General features: G+C 39.2%; 1 protein-coding gene across 6 annotated transcripts in view; it reads left to right on the top strand.

Annotated features, from left to right (window-relative positions):
• DACH1 (dachshund family transcription factor 1) overlaps positions 1–20,157 on the top strand; it is a 352,148-nt gene that overhangs the window by 1,130 nt on the left and 330,861 nt on the right. The gene's annotated exons all lie outside the window — the stretch shown is intronic.

The following is a 20,157-nucleotide window of genomic DNA, read 5'->3' on the forward strand; positions in this document are numbered from 1 at the left end:
ATCCTTGGATGTATCTTTAAAGCAGGCAACCCTGGGAAAAAGCCGCCCGAAGGGTGCACGGGAGTGGGCGGGGAGCGGTCCTGATGGGGGGACGGCGACATAGACGCTGGGGTGTCGCGTTAAGTGGGATGGGGCGCGGAGCTGCCCGGGCGCCGGGGCCGTTCCGGGGCGATGGAGGCCGCTTGGCCATCAGCTGCTGTCACACATCCGAGGGGGCACGTGCACTTTTTGTGTAGGGCTGTAAGGCAGTTGCCACATGGCGAACGGGGGAGGTGAAGGCAGGGCGGGAAGACGGCGAGGAGGAGGTGGAAGCGGCTTTTCTTTGGGGTAGTGGGGAGAGGCGCCAGGCGGCCGGGCTGGGCTGCTTCCTTGGTGGGGGGGTGGGGGTGTCGGTCCCCGAGGAGCAGGTGCGAGCAGCTCCAGGCCCCCACCAACCGAGGAGGAGACGGGGGGCAGCGGGAGCGCGGCAGGGATTTGGCAAGGCTGGATGCTGCTCTGCCGCGCAGAGTAACGCGGGCGCGCTGGCGGGGCCGGCGCCGGGGGCGGGGAGCGGCGCTGCGGCTGCGGGCGGTGCGGGGCCATCCCCGCACCCCGCGGGCCGGGGAAGCGAGCCCCAAACTTGCCACAGCCGGGGAGGAGTGTCGGGGGGATAGAAGGAGCTGGCAAAAGGGGAAATTCCTGATGCAATAGCAGCCGCCTTTGCAATGGAGAGCGAAAGCCTGGGGCTGTTATCTCTCGATCTGTAGGTTACAGGGCTGAATCCGCTCATAAGGAGAAGGGATCGCATAACTGCCGTGACCCCGAGATCAGAGCGGTCGGAAGCGCCTCCAGTTCCCGGGGGCTCTCCCCCTGCCTCAGGCGGGGGCGGGGGGCTCGGGCTGTGCCGCGCTGGAGGGGCGCCGGGAACTTCCCACGGAGGAGGTCGTGGATAAAGTCCCGATGCTGCTTTCAGTATACCCAAACAAACAGACCGGGCTCGTTTCACTTTCCCATTGTCAGATTTCAAGGTGCAGCAACAACCAACACGTGGAGAATTAACCCCACGCGATGCCGTGCTCCTGCCCGTCCCGTCCCGTCCCCAATGGCGGGGCGTGTGACATCCCCTCCTCCTTCCCTTCATCCCCCCACGACTCAGCAGAGGGTGCCTGGCAGTCATTAGCACAGAGCCAGGAGAAGCAGAGCACTTACTCTGCGGTAGCAGTTGCTGGATGGATTGTTGAAGTTCCTGAATATTCAGGGCAGCAGGACAAAACAGCCTGGAATAACTTCCAAGGGCTGACATAACTGTAGCTGCTCGGGTAACTCTGCTGTTGTTTCATGTGGAATCAACATGAATATTAATAGCTGCTCTTAGACAATTGTTGGGTTGGGGTTTTTGTGTGTGTGTGTGTGTGTGTGTGTGTGTGTGTCCCTGTGGTGTATAACTTGCAACAACTCTGTAAGAGTTCCAAGATTTGGTCCTTAAAATAAACTTATGGAAGTTTTACTTTGCCACGGTCATAACCATGTGAATTTTAATTTGAACATGTAGAATTAAGAAATACAGAAACTTTCTTTTTTTATCGGGGGTGGCTGGGGGCTTATGGAGACACCAATTCCTGGACTTGGCAGGGTTATAAAAGGGTTTGGCAGGCTGGTTGTAACATGGCTTGATTATGTCAACAGCACAGAATCGGCTGTGTTTCAGCTGTTCCTGAGGTCTGCTGTGTTATCATCCAGTGTAGTAGAAATTACAGTAGCGGGTTCAGAAGTGAGTAGGATTTGACCCTTAAAAAGCGTAATTGTAGTAGGCTTACTTATACATCCATTAAGCAAATAAATTAATGGAAAGGATATACAATAGGTATGCAAAATGTATTATTACAGTATAGACGAATAAAGCAAAGTGGGTCAGTGAGTTTTGGTCAAAATGGGAAGATAAATCTGTATTTGCTTTCTGGATTTCCCCTCTAATACATTTAATTCTTCATTCTTTGCAAATTATTTTTAATTATTTCTGACATTACAGTAATTATGCAGAGTATTTTGGTCTACTCATTTTAGTGATTTAAGCGACCTTTCCTGACTCCCAGTTACTGCATACTTTGGCTGGGTGATGTCTTTTTGTATCCCGGGTGGACACTTTACTGTTGAGATGGAAACTGGAAGAACCAACTCCATCCTAGCGGCTAAATTGTTGTACTCATCAGATTCAAAAATTTTGAACCAGCATCTTATCACTGTTATATTTGTCTCATAATCAGCTGATGCACTCGAGTACGCTAATCCCTTTTTGGAAAGCTTCATCAAGGTTAATATGTTATTTAATCAAAAAAGGCATCCAAATAAAGCCATTACTTTGTTGTTCTTTAAATGGATTGAATCGTTAGTTGCCAGTTGCTGTGGAAATAATTTGTAATAACTTATTTCGAGATGGAAAAGTTTTAGATGTGTTTCACCAAAATGATACATTTTAACTGTGATATTGCTATTTAAAAAATCAATAAAACAAAAATCAATAAAACACCAAGGGATTTTCTATTGAATGCTTAATGTGGAGGTCTGTAAAGTGAATTGGTTTCTGTGTTTATTTGTGATACTACTAATAATAACATGATACTAAAGGACCTTTTTCTAAATTAGGCTTGTGTATCAGTTCACTGGAAAAATAAGCTTCCGTTATGGAAGATGACTTTTCTTTTCTGGTCATACTGACCTTTGCTTTTATTTTCCTCATAAAAAGCATTGGCTGCCAAACAGAAATCCAGGAAATAGCAAACTGTGCATTTAGCTTACATTCCGATTAAACGGTTTGACATTAATGGGATGCTAGAAAGCCATATGCCAAACAAATAGGGGAAGGATAAAGGCAAAACATGGAAAATATTTAGAGCTACTAGATGCCAATCGAGTCAGGTTTCTTGAATGTGTGGGTGAAAGAGAGTAGCGAACTGTGCACTGGATGTCACCTGCCTAGGATTAATGACCTGGAAGCTATTGATCTCAGATTGTTTCTGGTCTCTTGTGTTTTGAGCACTTGTTGTGGAATTTTGCCATGCTGGGTCCCTTTCTAGAGTTTTCCCATAGACTTAGCCTGGCTTTGGATTGTGCCTACCCGAGTAAAGGCTAAAAGCGTGCGCTTTCTTCTGACCTCCCTTCTGTGACCAGAACATGTTAATCTTTTCTGACATTTGAAGATGATTTTGAATGAGTTCATTGACATTCATACTTAAAGTGGGGAATTATTTGCAGCCTTTGGAAGCTATTTACAATTTTTGGAAAACAACCAATTGATTTTTAAATGTAAAGGGGAAAGATGCTGAGCATGAAACAATTCCCTTCAAAGCCCATCTTACACGGCAGTTATTCAGTCCCTCTTTCCTAGCTTCTGCTTCTCTCAAATTATGTGGACCTAGCATGTCCTTGTTTACTGAGTACTGCTCACTTGCATAGCTTTTTTTTTTTTCCCCTGTTTGTATTAATTAAAGGAGTATCTCACCCAGATAGGTTAGTACAGATCATAGATACTTTAAATGAACAGGTCAGCAAGTGCAGCTGGAAGGAATGTCAAATATATAGTACCTGTGGTTTATATTGATGACCTTCCTTCTTGCCACAGATTATTAAAATATAATCAGCAGAAATGTGGAAGGCTTTACAAGCAAAGATGACTTCTGGAAGGGCAGAAGATAAATTGTAGTAACTATGAAGAAGGAGTAAAAGGTGTGGAAGTGGTTTCCTTAGACTTAAATAAAATAAAAGACTCCAGTTGCTCATAATAACAGTACTTTAATATCTATCTTACATTATATATTTAATGGTAAATATTGTAGTTTAAAAGCTGAGATCCTTGGCCCGTACTTACTGCAACAGGACAGAACTATTTATCCCTTTAATCTGATACTTCAGTCGCTGGCAGGAGCAGGGTATCTGATACTTTGGAAGGGAACACTTCGCTGGGAACGCTGGCTGCCTGTCGAGAAGTGCTGCCGACGCTGTTGAGGGCCTGCTAGTGATGGGCAGGGGGACATTTTTTTCCCTGATTGCTTCACATAATCTTCCTCAAGGATTCAATTTGATTACCTCCTCCTTTATCTTATAGCTATGAATATTGGTAAAGTTTTGTGTATTTTTTTTTCTTTTTTTATAATTAAGAAATCTTTTCTTGGCAGATGTAGTTTATGTAAAAAAGCTTAGTTTTATTGTCAGGTCAGAATCAACTTTACATGTCTGTTGAAATGCTCGGTTCAGTCTCAGGCTTCTAGGCTCTTCTGGAGCCACAGGCGCCTCTGCCTGGGGTTGCTGAGCCCCCTGGGCACATGGAGCAAGTGCCCCACAGTGTGTCCCTATGGGCTGTGCTGGGAGGCTACTGCACCCACCCAGGGCTTCTTCTCTGCCCCTCCTCAGCATTGTAAACCAAAATGCACTCAGAGCACTCTTATTTGCAAGTTGTCCTGCTTGTGTTCTGTAATCCGGAGTGGGTTCCGAATATTTGTTGGAGACGCTAATCTTGTTTGACTGCCATATAGTATTTCTTCTCTTTTCCCCTGTTCCTAGATCATTCCAGATGCCTGTTTTTGCCCATCTCTGTGACTGGTCATCTAAAGTGAATTGCATACGAAGCAGAGAATTTTCATACACTGCATTGAATTTTAATATTTTCCTTTTGAACTACCTAATTGATACATTAAATTGTTACTACAATCCCTGCTGGTCTGGTACAAGTAAACCTCTTTTTCATCATTGCCAGTGTTGCCTATGGAGGAGCTTTACAAGTTTAGCTGTAAAAATTCATTAATGGCTGTAGGATAGCAGAGAGTAGTTAGAAACTACAGAATTTTATCTAAATTGTATAAGTGAAGCAAGAGTCCAAAACAACCATGATGCCTGTCTGGTTTTAAGCAACAGGACTGGGTTTAGATCGTCTTTGTTCTTTTATAAGTTAAATATGTTTTGTTTTAAAAATAACGTTTGGGGCATCTGCTTTGCATTATGAGTTAATTCCATTCATTGTTTTAAAATAGTGATTACCCTTTTGCAAATTATATACTGCACATGAACAGTAATTTTTTCAATAATCTTTAAATGTGCATGCTGTAACAGCGCCATAATGTGGACTGACATAATAGGAATTGACAGTAAATTTTTAGTTGCCTAAATACGTATTTAAATGATACAGCTGAAGAGTCATCTGCAAAAAGCTATTATGATCCAGAGAGTTAATTCATATATAGATAATTTCTCCAGTGTGAATTAAGGAAGAATTTTTCTTTTTCCATTATCATTTAAATTATTTTCAAAAATCCTGAAATATAAACCAAAAATCTTTATATTTAGAATCAGGATATGTCTATGACTTGAAATAATAAAATCCAGTTTGCTTTGGGGAATAACTTTATCCTTAACCCACTATGTTCTACTTATTTATCTGATACTGTGCTCAGCCTGGGGCATCTCCTAACAAGTGCTGATGTTTCATTTCACAGGCATTTCAGAATATTCAACTGTAATCTACAGAATGTGGAATATTAGCATTGAGTGTTAATAACTGCGAACTGTTTTAAACTTTTTTGGGTTTTGGTTTTTTTTTTTTTTTTTTTTTTTTTTTTTTTACGGAAGAAAAGGAAAAAACGTGATAGTATATTTTCCATAGCATTAAGTAGAAAAATACTGTCACTCAGTTTCATCAGAGGAGGGATCAGTTTTTGACCATCCAGTTACATCCCAATTTGGAATTTTCTGCTCTAAGTCACTCACAATGATTAGCTGAGATAACTCTGAAAATACTGAAAACTTGCTTTCTCCTCCATGAATTTCTGTAGGTCTCTTTTAGAGATGGGATATTTAACCAAGCGGACCCTGAGCAATAGTTCAGGATACGTCCACCAAAACTGATGAAAGTGCTTGCATGAGGAAACTGCTTGCGACTGAAGAAATGGATCACAAAATGTATTTTAGTTCACCTTGCTTTAAACAATGTTTTGTGATAATTGCTTTTAGGGTGAACATCCTCCTATGGCAGGTGGATAAATATACACAATGCAGTTTGCAGAATTGAATGGAAAGATCTTCTAAATCGTGGGTATCAAAACACATTACTAGTTATAGGCAGAAACTTTCTGAAATAATATAAGCTCTTTTTTTTGTTAGTGTTCATGAAATTATGTTTCTGATACAATAAAATACTCCAAAGTTTTTATAGTGCACTCCTGAGAATACTCGTGTGAGTAACACTTAACATAACTTTCTGTTCATTTATCTGTTTAAAGGTACCCTGTTTACTCCAAAACTAATTTATTTTAGATACTTTCTTTGCATCCTACATAATTTGCATCTTCATCATGAAGAAGAAAGCTATTTCAGTATGAAAAAGAAATATATTTTTTGTTACAAATATCGAACAGTGGCATTTTATGGGCATTGAAAGGCTGAAGTTAGCCATAGTCCAGGAACAATGGAGCAGGTGCAATTAAAATTTGCTGGTGCATCTTACCACACCAACTGGATTTTTTTTTCCTATAAAATAAGCACATGTTTTGGTAACGAAATTTTATTCATCCTTATAAATTTTTAGAATTAATCTCTGAATTGGCCAAATGGCTAAATTATGCCTAAATCCCTTTTGATCTGAAAAAGCTCGGGTTCAAGCAAAGCTTTCAGACTAATTTTCTTATTCACCTTTTAATTTTTTGTGATACAAAATATACTGAAAAAAAGTGCACCTTAGCTGTTAAGACGTATTTTTTTACATTCATTTTGTTCCTTAGATTGTATGACTGAATGAGAGGGCACAGTAGGTGTGCATACATATTAGCTGACTGACAAAATAGCAAGAGTTACATACTGGAGTTGGATGGGGAGAAGGAGAAGAATGGGAGTACGTGGGACTGCTGCACATGCTTTAGCATAATTGACAGCTGAAATATACTTGTAATGTTACGATGCCATGATTGAAGTTCATAACTGAATGTTCCTGTTAGAGCACTTGTTAACCATGCTGTACTGAGAACAGGTAATAGGTATTTTACATTTGGAGTACAAGTTGTTGTTTGGGACATGTCTCTCAGCATGTGCTTGTATTTACAAACTGTTGTACCATAGAAACTATTTCTGAATTTTACATCTGGGAAATGTTTTGATTTTTCATTCGACATGAAATGATTGTAAGGAATCAAAAAGAAAGCAGTTATATAAAGCAAAATATAAAGGAAACAGGTAATATGTTGTATTACTATTTAATAACATCTTTTGTAACCTTGATTTAATGTTGTTCTCATACTTACAAATGATTTTTTTTTAAGAGCTGGATCATGATTTTATATATGGGACACAAACCCCCCCCCCTTTCTGGTATTAGATATTATATTTTTAAGAGAAATACAAACAATGTGTTACAGTTTTGTACAGTTTGTACAGTTTTGTGATAAATCTAGTCAGGGTTTATTGATAGTTTGAACATTCCTTAAAAAAACCCCATTACTAAAGCTATTATTTTTTGAATTATTCTTTCTCCAAATGTGGTAAAAATATAAACTTAATACTTTAATTGGTTTTATATAATGTTTTAATGGATGACAATGTTATCTGTCTTTATGAAGCATGTAATTTGTTTCCAGTCTCTTGACCTGCTGTAAAAACCTTTCTTTGTTGGACAAGGTCACCTGTAGGACTTAATTATTTACATTAAAATAGCAGTGCTGTGGTTTCAAACCATGTGTATAACTTTAAGAATGCAGATACTACTGTTGCTTTCAATAGCCTACATGTATCTTTTAAACCAAGCATATGCAAAATATATTTGGAAGTGCTATAAAAGAATCAGTTGACATCTTAGGTAGGAAGTTGGATTGCTGTATACTTTCTTGCATTAGCAGGGACAGTTTGAAAGCATTGGAAAAATGCTCGAGATTTAGTGTCTTCTTGTTGCATAAACTGGATTCATTATGTATTTTTTAATGCATCATGCATTTAATGCAATCTTAGTGTTTTTGCGAGCATTCTGTCCTATTAATTTCAGCAAATCAATCAACATCTTTGCAGGAATAAGTATCAGAATTTGGTATAACCTGTGGCTTCATACCCTCTGCTGGGATTTTTTGTATTAATTTTTGTAGTACGGATGCAGCCTGTCCCTTCTTGAAGGAAATACATGCTCCCAAAATATGTGCCGTGGTTGTCACTTTTCACATTTTACTGCTGATTCTCTGTAGTTTGCTGGGAAGGAAGCAAAACCATTTTTCAATTATCCTCTGTTTCCTTAACCGTAGTTTACTGCATGGGGGGAAGAAAATACCTCAGGTGGTATTAAATATATAATAAGGACTAATACAAGTGAAAAGTCATATGTTCTCTTTTTTTTTTTTTTTTTTAAATACATCTTACCTTGTTAGAACAGTTCGTACAATATAGGTGGATATTTTTTCTTAGTTCTTTGTGTCCGTATCTACCAGTAAAGCCTAATTTCGTGATTCTGGTGCAAGTTACGCTGCCTATTTTTCCAATACAAGGCAGAGTTTTGGTTTTGGTTTTGGTTTGTTACAGATTTTTTTAAGCTGATACTCATAGTTTTTAATGGGCCAGGTTAAAAAAATAAACATTAAATGGTAATAAGATATTTTGTCTTACATTACTGGGCAGTATAGATGGTTTGTGATTCTACTCGTTCCCTTTGAAATGAATTTGCTGCTGAAATATGATGTTAAAATTGACAGTAACAAAAAAAGAAGCTCCTGCTACAATAATTTACAATTTGACCTATAGCTGTGTATAAAATACAGTTTTGAGAAACTATGAGGCAAATGTATTAGAAATACTAATTCGTCAGCATGTAGCTGTTTCAGGAGTGTGCATGCAAATCATGTAAGAAAGGAGCCATAGCATTTCCTGGGGAGGGCATCAGTGAGGTTTTTAGTCAACACGTTTGGGGATAGCCACAGCTGTTGGGTTGGCTTGAGGCCACCTCAAGGTACAACAGGTGGGACCTTGCTAAGAATTAATAAACTTTCAACAAATTTTATTGTACAGAGCTTCTGTGGTACCATGTCAGTAGCGTGGTGGAAAGGGTGGATTTTATCTTTAGAAGGAGCAGCCACTGCCAGAGTTTGTGCATGTCAGATTTACACACTAAGAAGTTTGCTCAAACAACCTGAATTTCTTTGTTATCCTTCCTTTGCTCTTTGAATCTCTTTAGTTGACCCAGAAGATGTGTTACCACACAGAGTCATTTGTAGCTGAGTGGTCGGACTCAACTCACTATCATTCCAGCCTCATTGCAATAGAAGTTGGACACAGTGGATGTGGTGTTAAACAGAATAATTTCAGGTTCTTCCTGAAGGAGTTCCTGAAGGAGTTTCTTCCACTGCCTTCAGCTCTCTGCTGCTGAGCCTGTACTATTGTGGGTCTGCCAAGCAGAGGTTTCATCTTTTCTGGTGACCCCTTCTGTGATTTTTGTCTCATTGAGTCTTATTTTACGTGTCTTAAATTGGAACAATACAGTGATATCATGAGAAGTAATAAAATAATAGTTATGAAATGCATGTATTCAGAAATATTCTGAGGTATGACTACATGACTAGAACTTTCTGACATTTAAGAAAAGAAGCATGTCCTTAGTTAAAACTGCTGGCATTGTTATGTGGTAAGTTTGTCTGCTCTTTGGTGTGTCAGCTGATGAGAGAAAAGGAATTTTTTTAGAGGTGAAAAATGCAGAGCCAGCTAGTTCTAAATACTGTTCTGTGAAGTTGTGTTTCATCCCTACAAGTAGTTTTCTCTGTGGAAGGTGTGCTCTGAACAGGATGGGTCTGTCTTTTCAGCTTGACTAATCACTTCCTTTCAGAAATCCAGAACGCATGCAGATTTGAACTTGTAGCCAGGAAAAAGTGCTGCCATGCTTCAAATTGCCAAAGGACCTCCGGGGACAGAAACTTGACCTGGTTTTATGAAACCATAGAATTACATTTATACAAGTTACCCCATGGGAAAAGAATGAACTGATCCCAATTCATTTCTAAATTCTGGGGCCTTACGGGTCACATTTGAATTTTCTCCTACACCTGTTCTTCTAAATTTTTCTGAGGACGTTTTCAGAAACTTACTTTACATTAGGTATGGGTCAATTGCCTAATATTTAACAGTTCACTATCCTAATTCTTCAAAATGTCTAATGGTTTCTCAATATAATTAAGCTGCAAAAAGTTTAAATTATAGAATTTGTTTGGTATTGACTAAATCCTCAAGCCGTGAACTCTCCTCTTGGTTTAGTAACTCAGGCCTTGTTTTCCTGTGTGTGAAAAAGAGGAGGCAGTGACTAGTCAGTACATGTTGTGTGGGCTATAGAGAAGAGAGCAACTCTGCAGATTTTGGGCTGGAATGTGCGACGCTGTGGCTCTAAAGGTTCTAAAGGGATTACCCAATGAGACAGTTCACAAGAAGGCTCCCAAGACTCCATTCTTCCTTCCTCCTTCCCTTACTTGGACTAAAAACTTGGGATTTGGGAAAACATGGTTCGTCTTGCCTCATCTTGGAATCAATTGAAATAATGAGTAATAATAATGCTCCCATGGCATTCCTCCTTCAGTACTTTGGTTTGAGCTAGGAGCCTAAATACCCCAGGGTGAGTGCTTACCTCTCTCGGGTGAGGTGGTGTGGTATTTATACTGTCCAAGTGTTCCTGATGGTGTATTGCCAGGTTGGACTATGCCAGCTAAGTTGAAATAGTGGGCCCTAAGGACATGGAAGGGTTCCTTAGTTCAAACACTTAGAGGGTTACATTAAAATTAGAATTAGCTTGCATTTTGATTTATTTAACAAACTAAGTGAGTGTTCTGTTCAGCTTAAGTTTGCCTCAGCAATTACTATCCCACAGAGGCTCTTCAAACCTTCCAGGCTTTGCTTTCACCTTCTTTTCTAATTCTCAGTCAGTCTTTCCAATCCTTGAAATACATTTTCAGTGCTGAAATTGGCATTAACTGCCTGCATAAGTCTACCTCTTTCTAGTGAATGAATGACAAATTTGGATACTAATAATCTAGTATAGATGCTTTTGTCTTTAATGCCATCTTAGCACTCCAATTGACTGAACAGTTCAGCTGGTGATCCCTGGCTGTAGGCTTTCATTTTGTGAGTGTGGATGTGGCAGAGGGAGCTAGTTCTGAGTTTGTAGGCCCTTTTTTGGCTTGGGCAAAAGGGATTGGTTGGTGAGAAATGGATATAAGGGTGTTACCAAGACAAGTAGGAAGATGTTTATTTACTCTGGTTGTTCGTTTTTCACACCAGTGAATTTTTCTGTGCAGTTTCCGTTGAGCCATTCATGACTTTGCCAGTCTGGATAATTGAACTGTTTCATGAGGTATCATTGTAGGGACCTTATCAAAGACTTGCTCTTGTTTTGACTGGCAAAGTGAAAGGCAGGTCTTCTAAATGGTGATTACTTATCACCATTATGCATTTATTATAAATGTGTACATTGTGTCCCATCAACAGGTTTGACTACTATGTGGTGCTGATATCCTAAGTGGGTGCAGTGGGGGATATTTTTTTCCAAGACACAGGAAATGGTTTTGTTCCCACATGACTTTTAATGGAAGGTAGAGAGGTCCACTTACAATTAGGGGCTTAAACAGTTTTCTTATTTGCTTGGCTTTTCCTTTGTAGTTCTGTTATTCTTAAGTTGTGTAGAAGATTTTTTTCAATTTTACTATATCCAGAGTAAGTTTAGATCAGACTAGGCTTTTGGCCTATCAATAAAATGTTTTGGCTGCTTTCTGATTTTGGTAGTAAATGAGGGAAATTAAATTAAATTTAGGATCACCTATAGGTGGCAATAAATTCTTCCATCGTGATTGAAATGTTTGTCTTAAATTCTCTTTGCATCTAAACTAGACAGAAAAAAATCCCTTTGTTATCTTTTTGATCATAGAACAACAACTCAGAATGAAGGAACAAATTCTGATCTTTGAAAATTCAAGCTCTTCCTTTCTCTTTCCTCTTCTCCTGGTTACTTTCTTCTCCTCACACACCTGTCTGAATTTGGAAAAAAAAAAAAGAAGATGAAAATTTACAATTCTTCATGGAAGCTATTTTATGAGGCACTGTGAAAACTTCAAATACAGAGGATGCTTAGTGGGAGCAGTTGCTAACCCTAGCAGTAGCAGTAGGGACAGGAGCCCTGAGGCTATGGGGCTGGGAACATGCTGAAGAGTAGCATGGTGAAGAGGCAGAAGTGAAAGGCTGGTTGACAGCATGTTAAAGCAAATTTATCCGGTGTTGCTGTCACATGCGGCCTTATGAGTTTACATATGTATGATCAAATTTTCAGTCTTTGGATCACAACTGTGTCCTTTCTCTTCGCTAAGCAGGGCTATGTTTAGAGTAGTGCTTGGGAAAGCAAGCAAGAGGAAATAAGCTTTACCATAGATTTTGATGTTGGGTGAGATTCTTGTGGCAGAGATGTTAAATGGGAATGAAAAAATTGTCTTTTTTAGTAATATACTTAATCTGAAAATTCTTACCTATGCTTTGTATGGTTCTAAGTTTATTTCAGAAGTATACTGCTGTAATTCCTGTTTCTTCCTATTTTTCCATATCCCATGTGCAGCAATGAATGTAGTCACTATGCTATAGGGCTGTACATAGAAGTCTTAATCCTGCAAGCAGGAAGCTTTGGTTTGTGTAAGGGGTCCTGTTGCCTATAGCATCTCAGTTGGATGGTTTAAAGTAATAAAATTCTGCAGTTCCTTAAATATTTTCAGTATTGCTACTCAGATAGCATAGCTAGCAGAATTTTCATAAGCTGGAATTTCACAGACAGCGGCAACCAAGTGTGGGAGCGATCAAAGGACATTATTTGTAATCAAAATGTGAGTTAGGTGTTATAAACCAACTGGTGGGTGCTTGTGTGCATGTGAAATTTGCTTACACGAATAATCCCATTGATTTAAATGAGAGCATTCAAGTGACGAAAACAGGTTCAACGTGAGAATGTTTAGAAGACGGTGACCTTAGAAGCGAACAGTCGTCTTTGGAAGCATTCAAAGGGGGGTTGTTAAAACTTAAAGCTGAGAGTTGGCGTTTGAAGGCAGAAGCAGCTTGAGAGGTGTTGGGGGAGCTCACCTGCCAGATAATAATGCGTTTTAATGATGCTGGTTAACTCTGCATCAACTTTCTCATACTCTTTTTTGGGGGGTATGGGGGAAGGGATGGGAAGGAGGGCGAGAGAGGGACGGTGACAGCAAGGCTGTTTGTTTTTCTCGAAAGTTGTTTGTGATTTCAGGTACTCATGGGAAATCTCTTGATCAGATTCACATCTGTTCCTGTCAAAGTGGGTGCTAAGATACCGGTCACCCAGCAACCATGTCCAAGAGGGAATTGGGCCGATAATAACTTCAAAAAGGAATGACAGATGCTAGATTAGGATGAAAGACAAAACGCATGAAAAATGAGCTTGTTAGAATAAAAAAATTGTTCAAGCACCTTCATGCAAATTAAATGAATATTGAACATTTGCATGCAGTAATTTCTACTTTTTCTGTTGATTGAGAAGAAATAAAGATGGTACATATAAAAACATAAATGTAATTTTTTTTTGCACCAATTAACATACAAAGCAGTATCTTTCTTCTAAAAATGAGATTAGCCACCTGGGTGCTTGGCTGTATCCCACATATGTCACAACATTTTTGTAATGTGTATGCTTCTGTTGAAGAAACACCTTATCTAATTCTTTGTAGCAAAACAAACAAGGAAGAAACCTTATATTAATTTTAAAATACTTTCGGTTAGCATCGTTCTATTTTTTTTCAGCTGCGGTTTTCAGAGCTGAATTATTTCCTGCTGTCCTTGAATTCAATCGGTATAATGTGCATTAATAAAAGATCACATAAGATGAGTTCAGACCAAATGCTAAGGTTTCCTATTGACTGGTCAAACAATACATATTTTAAAACACCATGTCTGTCAGGGTAACATGAAGAAGAAATAGTCACTTTTCCATGCCTATGCATTAAGATAATTTAAATAATCTAACAGTTTTATTATTGAAATGTTCATATAACAATCAGAATTTGGAAAAGAATGATAAAATGTTCTGATTGAGAAAGGACTCTGTGTCTTGGTTTAGCAATGTCTAATGTGGTCACGTACAGAAATTGATTTTCTTCAGAAATTAATTAATTTTTCATATCGCCCTAAGCTGCAGTTAAAAAGAGTGCATACTTGTCTGTTTTTTCCAGAAATATTGCCTAATCATATTAATACCATTGCCCCAAGGATGAAAAGATAATTGTACAAATGCATTTGGAAATATGTATCACTGAGTATTTATGATTAAATTATGCAAATGACCCAGCTCTCATCCTTTCCAGACCCAGATTGTCTAATTAGGATTGATATGCTGAATAGATGTTCCAGAATTTGAATACAAGCATGTCCAAAGAGCAGAAAATTGGAAATGACAAGGCTGAAATGCTAAGAAAAGTGTCTTTCCCTTTTATACTTTACTAATGTGGTGTTAGCAGTTGCAGTTTTTCCTTTGGCTATATTGTGTGACTCATGTGTCCTACAAGAAATAAGTCAGGAAAGAAAAATCGACTTTCATAAATAGCTTTACTTTGCTCTGGACTTACTTTTCTTTAAAAGTCTGCTAGCAGTTCCTCTCCCCTTTAAAGCTTTGTATCCTTCATGTTAAAATAATGATGTATTCCACATAAATTACTTCTTAATTTGGAGCACTGTTGTTTGTAGCTTGTCTCCAGCTGCCAGCTGCCAGTGCTAGATATTTAGCTCGTCAGCTTCTCATATATTCAGATGAGATTTACACACCTAACAATTTTAAGTTTGGTGGGGTTTTTTTGGGGGGGTGGGGGGTTTCTTATTTTATTTGAATTCACAATTCCTTAATGTAACTACCTCTTTTTTTTTTTATTATTTTAAAGAGGGGAATTGATATCTCATTAAGCTTGTTTGTAGACATTCTGAGTTGGAATAATAACTATCAGCAGTCTACAGCATTTAAATCCTTCTTTAGTGGACTGTTTGTTCATTTATCTCTTGGGAAGCTGGGAGAAGAGCCTGGTGAGGAGCAAGGAGGAGTAGTGAACTGTCAGTACTTCAGCCATTGTTAGCAGCAGGAGTCGCTCCCTCTGAACTCTGTTGGCTCCTGCTACCCATCTGCGGGATGATGGATTGCTATGTTTAATACATTTCAGCTTTTGTCTGTCATAGTGTGGATAGACAGCGCTATCAATTATTTCAGCAGTGATTAGAGCGCTGGTTGTACCCACTGCTATTGGGCAGCACCTCCCAGGAATGTCTGATGTGGGAACTCCTTGGTACTCTCCCCACGCAGATGACTTGCTCGGCTAACTTGAGGTGGTTTTAAACACCTACTAAAGACTGCTGGGAATTGCTAAATCCTCACAGCCACCCTGCAACAAAATTCAGACACCCCTGCAAATAATCTGGTACCAACCTAACCCAGAGAAAAATGTCTTGTGCTTTCCATAGGTGGGGATGGGAGCAGGGGTGAATTTGGGGTTGTGATGTCAGCAGCCCATCTGTAGTTAAGTGTGTGGCTACTGGTGATACGGGCGGGGTGCGAGGACTGTGTTGAAGCAATGAGACATGACATGACATGTGTCATACGAGGATTTGCTGAGCCCTGGGTGCTTTGTGATTCACGAGTCCACAGGCTGAATGATTTCAGCCACCAGAGAAGTCGCTGTACACCAGCACAACATGTGCCCTGGAGTATCTTCTAATAATTATAAAATGTTGCAGTAGACATATAAATTGGAAAAAAAGAAGATAATCGTGTTATGGACATTACTTTAGACAAGTGGATGTATATTGTTTTCATTATTATGTTAATTTTCCACTCTTAGAAAAAAGTATTATTTAAAATCTTGCGTGAAACGGTATTGTATTAGAAATAAAAATATAACTATGCAAACTAAAGCATATAATACTAGCTTTAAAAGATGCTTGACCCAGTTTTCTTGATTTGGACCATTGCCCACCATGACAAGCCATGCTGAGGATAACTTTCACTTCATGTTGAACTGAGGGAGGAAGGGAAGCTAAATCAGAAGATATTAATCATCCTTGATTTAGCTTTCTTAGTAGAGAATTTAATTTACAGAACCAGAAGAAAGAGTAACAACTAAAAACTGCCATTAGGAAAAGTGGTAACCAGGCTTAAATGTGCTTTCTTTACCCCTGTTTCACTCTATATTCACTTGATTGTGGCACTGTTTGCTTTTAAAAAATTTCTTTCCTTTTGGATATACCAGAGTTCAACTTCTGCAGCTCTGCTTATAGGCAGTAGTTTGCAATTTCTCTATTGTGCTTCTTGGAAATCCGAGCTCCACAGCACAGTCGTGGGATGCCATTTTTATTCCTTTTTAAGATGATCCAGTCAGTGGCAATGCTCACAGGGAGGAGTGTTCATGATAATTAAAAGCTGGAGTTTACCTTTAAAAAAAACCTGGCAATTTGCCCAGGAGAAAATTCTGTCTTCAGTCACCATTTTTAATCTACTCAGCTGTTGGGAGTTATCTTCACTTGAAGAGTTGTCTGGTTTTAAAAGTTGTCTGGATGTTGAAATAGTTTCTTTGACATTGTTCCTAAGTGCTCACTTGCCATAGATGATGATCAGAGGATCTGAGGGCTACGTGGAAAAGAGTATCAGTAATAAAGTGGGAATAATCTTGACATGTACAGCTGGCAGCTTTTCTCAGTTTAGTCTCCCTTCGTTACCAATGTGTGGCAGTGAAACAAGAAAACTTGAGGTATACTTTACAAATTCAAGAGAAATTTAGAGAAATTTATATGTTTTTATAAATAAACAAATTTATGTATAAGCAAGTTTAACATATTAAACTTTTACTGATTTTTTTCTCCTTTAAAATAAATGGCAATTGGCTAGGGGCTTGTTCTTTTGCAGAGATCAGTATCTGGAGCATTCATACAGAGAGGAAATAACGGCAACTTGAAACTTAATGAAAAGCAAGTATTAAATAAATCCATGTATTAGTTGGTGATGTGTTAATAAATGTATCACATAAATATGATAGGTAAAAGAATCAGATAAATGGTTCCTTAAGCAGATAAAAGGTCTCTGTTGTTTATATTCCTTCTGTAGATTTAAGGCTGTGATTTACAGCCTTTTTTGATAGCAGGACTTGTTTAGATAATTCTGTCTTTCTTCTGTTTCCTCCAGGCACCCTGATCGCACTCCTGTACATCCGTGTGTGACCATTTTCAGCACAGAATCAGGTCTAGGTTGAAAATGCTGTCTCCTCCCTCCTTCCTCTCTCCCCTTCATTATTATTTTTATTAGTCCTCATCTGTTTTGGGAAAACACATCACCCTGTGCTTTCATCAGCAGTTGTGTTGCTACAAGTGATCGGGCAATGGGGAAAGAAATGAATGATGGGGGTGAGGGGAGTGGGTGAAACTTATCTTCAATTTTATGTTTTGTCATTCTTTTTGCCATGAAATTTTTCTGAATCCAAACGGCAGTGCCTTGAGCCTAGTCTGGAAAATGTACTGTGGATTACACAGTGGTTTTAATGCTGTATTTAAAAGGAGGACACAGAGAGGGGGGTGAGCTGCAATGAAGGGAGGAATAAAATCGTTGAAAGAAAAATATATGAAGGCAGAGGAAGCCACTTTCCTCTCTCTCTTGGAAATCTGCTTTACTAAATCTTGGCAAGCTCTCCTACTGTGTATTGCAAAACAAATGGGATGGGTGTCTGAGGTAGAGCATTGATTTCCTCCTTTGGATGCTCCCTCTGGCGTTGTTCTGGTGCAGAGAAAGGTGAGACATGGGTGTGCACCATCCTCCATGCCCTGCATATCTTGGCTTGTTTGGAGAGAGAAGCTCACTTGTCACAGAGCATCCTCTACTCTCTGGAAGATGCTGTGCAGTGGAAGGAACTCTGGAACTTAGGCTGAGCCTAAGTCTCTGCTGCTGGAGTGAAAGCCCTAAATTATTCTCTTTTTTTTGAGTGGACTTGTACCAGTCATACCTCTTGCTTTTTTCAGGACTATTTCTCTTCCTGTTAATGGCCCTACGTTAGCATAGAATGCATCTCTTACAGCTGTGCAGGATCAGACAGTGTAACTAAGGCCTCTGGATTCTGATACAGGATTAAATTACTGACTGCTGTTTTACTGTGAGGACCTAGTTCACAATACTCCTACCAAATATTAATGATGATGGAAATATTCCACTGTCTAAGAAAACTTAGCCGGTGTAGCATTTTCTGCAAGCTACGTCAATAAAATTTTATTAGTTTGCACTTCCTTAGGAATACTCTATTCTAGCTGTTTTAAACACCAGTTGGTTTCTTGAGTGGCTTTTTGCAGATGTGATGGAAACACATCTGAAGCTACAAGATCCTTGTCTACCCAGAAACAGTGGGAAACTCAAGATTTCCCTGAGTAGGCATGGTTTTAGGAAAACTTCACTCTGTTCAGAATGGTCTGACTTCACTGTAAAGTAGGTTCCACTGTGCTAATCCTCTTGGAATGCAGCAATTATCACCTACCGTATAGGTGTTAAGTGCTGAATTTCAAAGGGATTATCACTTTCCTCCTTCAGTGGCTAAGCTAGAAGAGAAAAGTTGTTAGTGCTTCTAAAGGGGAGGGAAGAGGGGAAGAAAAGAAATCTCTCTTGTTTTCTTTCAGTGATTGCCTTCAGTCTGGCTAAAGCAGAGCAAGCTGGGTTTTGCTACAGCTAGTTACTTTGAGTCCGATCTTCAAGAATTCTAAAGGCATTTGTTTCCACCTCCCTGCTCCTTTCCTCCCCCGCCCCCCGAAGTACCCTTCTTTTGTGGAAAGAGGCAATGACAACAGCCATTCAGAACAAAAACCGAAAGCTATGTAGGTGGACGAAATTGCATAGGAAAATCAAAGTTCTCTGTATCCTTTTACACTGTGTTTTCATAATCTGGAAACTTTTGTCAAGTTTACTTGACAACAGTCTGTAGAAGTTGGTATCTTTTAAGTCTAAAGAGGTACTTGATGGCTTTATTGGTGGTGCGGACAGAGTGCTGGAAATTATCTGAAGACTATTTTTGTGCATATTCTCTTCCCACGTGCCTTTTCTGTCACTGACATACCAATATTTTGTTTATCCACTAGCTCTATCCACAGTACAGGCAGTACGGATTTCAGGTGGCTGTTGGATAAAGTGGGATTTGTGTCCTTGAACCCTCCTTCCCCTTTTTCATATCCATACCTAAGAATGTCTCACCCATGGCTACTTCTGTAAGTGCTGACTCCTGCAGTCTTCATCATCTTTGAAACGTTTTCTGGTACCTAATGGGCAAGGAAGGCAGGGCAGAACTGTGATTCCCCAACAGTGCACCCTGGAGACCGTGCAGCAACCACAGGAGATGGGAACTAAGTGGGGAATGATAGTGAGACGGAGGGCATTCACACCTGGGGAAGGATTTAAGATGCTATACGGGATAGAAGTAGCTAATAATGAGCAAGAGAGGGCTGCCTTGTGGAGAAGTCCTGTTTCTGAAGCTGCTAAATAACCAAAAGAGGCTTTTAGAGAAGGAGGCAGGATTTGGAATTGTATTGATGTGATTAGAAGGTTTAATGGAGGGAGAGATGTAGAATATTGAGTTGAAAGATTGGCTTCTATCCTATTGTTTTCATTTTCACTATCACTTCACTGGGATGAAGAATGATAACTTCTGTCGGAAGCATTTGGTCTAGAGCTGGATTTCTCAGAGTTAAGAATTTAAGAGTTGTAGTGCTGGAAATTGGGTTGAAAACATTCCATTTTATTCACAGTCAAACCACAGAAATTAATGCCTTTCAGAATTAAGGTGTATCATGGTGTTTAAATAGCATTTTCCAGGAATTACCGCAGATCATTTCAATAAATGATGAAAAGTTTCTTCTATTAAATATTTTAGATACTATACATAGTGCTCTAAATATTAGTATATGGAGTATCTAGTATATCTTGTTGCTGGTAGAATTAGTTCCTGTTATAAGAGTTTGTTAGATACATGCAATCCATTTTCTTAAAAGAAGACAAGAAATTGTGGTTCAGTTCCACAGCTTGCAGTATTTTCCTGGGAATAAAAATCTTCTCCTTAAATGTGAAACAATTTGGCAGAAGAACATACTCTGCTAAACTTAGGAAGTTGTAAAAATGAG

Source organism: Agelaius phoeniceus, chromosome 2, assembly GCF_051311805.1.
Source record: "Agelaius phoeniceus isolate bAgePho1 chromosome 2, bAgePho1.hap1, whole genome shotgun sequence".
Taxonomy (NCBI): Eukaryota; Metazoa; Chordata; class Aves; order Passeriformes; family Icteridae; genus Agelaius; species Agelaius phoeniceus.